The 2107-nt window shown below is 33.2% G+C and overlaps 1 long non-coding RNA gene across 1 annotated transcript; it reads left to right on the plus strand.

Annotated features, from left to right (window-relative positions):
• Positions 1-209: 209 nt before the first annotated feature.
• Positions 210-1465, plus strand: LOC110921670. Its single transcript, XR_002582537.2, has 2 exons — positions 210-892; positions 990-1465. It is a non-coding gene; the product is annotated as an uncharacterized LOC110921670 (long non-coding RNA).
• The last annotated feature ends 642 nt before the right edge of the window (positions 1466-2107 follow it).

Here is a 2107-nt window from a genome sequence, read left to right on the forward strand (position 1 = left end):
CTATACAAAGCTTCGGGTCCGCCAAAAGTTCACTCAGAGGTATAAATTAAACATGTTGACACTTTTGGCCCCTATAGTTTGCAATACTTCACTTTCGTGCAATTTCCGCGTCGTATGATCCATGAACCATCCGTTAAAGGTTATAAACATTATGTGGGGTTATCATAGAGCCTATTTATCCATTGTTGACACTTTGGACCCTTACGTTCCATAGTTTTCACTGTTTGTCACTTTTAGTCCCTCTAAAGTATGTTTTCACATAACGGAACCTTATGACACGTGTCAAGACATTATTGGACGAAATTTTTCGAGGTGTTACAGGTGACAACAATACTAATCACCACACCAACCAGAAAGGGACCGGGTTCTCCAGTTACAAAGGAAATTTTTAAGTTTGAGACGTTTAAACAATATCCGATTACTTGTTCGGATGATTTAACTATATATATAGACCGGTGACTAGGACTTTTAGCATACTGAGCTAGAACTGCTTTCATGTAGATGTAGCATATAAACAATTGGTAAGTAAATGAATTATTTATATTTTTTGGTGACAAAGTATTAGTTGGTGAACATATTTGTGGATGTTTCAGGAGATTTGATTCTTCTGGTGCCTGTTCTATGTAGATAGGGCTGATGACTGCTGGCTTGCTACATGCAAGGATAACATGAATTGTGATATAACGTCTCCATACTGTGGTGAAAACCGTATGGGGGATTATGCATTTTTTAACACAAGTTGCAAACCTCTTCAACCATATTAAATAACTCTGGTAGTAAGCATTTTATTATTTTTCAATCAGTTAGCTCGCTTGGTCAAAACCTCAAGACAAGTACCTACTTATGGGATTCTTGGACAGGTATTATTCTAGTTTCTTCTTCTAGGCAACATGTAAGTGGGAAATGTTTGTATATCTTGCATACACATTGTTTTATTGAATTATATATGCACATATTTTAAATTGATTGTTTTGGTTGGTGCACCATAGATATCTTTACTCAATGACATTAAGATTAGAAATGAGGGTAAAAAGGAGGGATGCAGAGGTATGGATGTCCCACAAGATGCTTCCTGAAGATCTGAAGGAAGGTGTGACACTCTATGAACAAAAGAAAACAGGAAGTCAATGAAGAATCTCTTGTTCACAAGCTGCCCGAGGACTAATGGAAGGACATAAAGCTCAATGGACAATACAACCGGCAACCAAATTGCCAAATTGTTCATGTAAAATAACATTAGGCATATATAATAATATTTCATACTGCTCCAAGTATAGAAAAAACCCACAAATCAGTAGCATCACAAGGCTATTTGGAAGGTTTTATTATCAAACCCAGCAACCTATTCCTTATATTGCCTTTTCCATTGTAATTGACCCCTTTATTTTAATTTTGATTACATTGTAATATTGAGTTTGGACATATGTGAATATATATAAGGGCATCTTTTGTATTTTTCTTACTATTGTATTGGTGTAATTGAGATAATAATATAAATTTTAGTACTTTAAACAATGACGCTATGGAGTTGTATTTGATTGTAAAAAAAGGTTGCATTTGTTATAACCAAAATCTTTAAAAGCGTTGCATTTGATGTAAAAAAAGGTTGCATTTGAGTGAAACAAAAGTTGCTTTTAGTGTCGCAAAGGTTGCATTTCACGCATCAAAGGTTGCATTTAAAAGTAAAAAAGTTGCACTAGCTTGTAAAAAAGGTTGCATTATAAAAAGGTTGCATTTGAATACTAAATGCAACCTTTTCAAAAAAAGTTGCATTATCTAACAAAAAAGTTGCATTAGGTCTAATGCAACTTCGCCTAACGCAACTTTTGTTAAAAGGTTGCATTATGTCTAATGTAACCTTTAAAAGGCCTAATGTAACACTTTACCAGAGTTGCATTAGCTTCATTTTCTTGTAGTGATAATATTTCAACTACTTTGTAAGGGTATATATGATATTTATAATTTTGTATGGGTAAATATGATATTTTACAAGTTTGTAGGGGTATATATGAAATTGTCTATAATAGAAATGACATTAGTTTTGAAAGGTTTTTTGTTTTTTTTTTAATATGGCATTTTTTTTAAAAGAAAACTTCATTCACAAAAA

The sequence above is a fragment of the Helianthus annuus genome, chromosome 17 (assembly GCF_002127325.2).
Source record: "Helianthus annuus cultivar XRQ/B chromosome 17, HanXRQr2.0-SUNRISE, whole genome shotgun sequence".
NCBI lineage: Eukaryota > Viridiplantae > Streptophyta > Magnoliopsida > Asterales > Asteraceae > Helianthus > Helianthus annuus.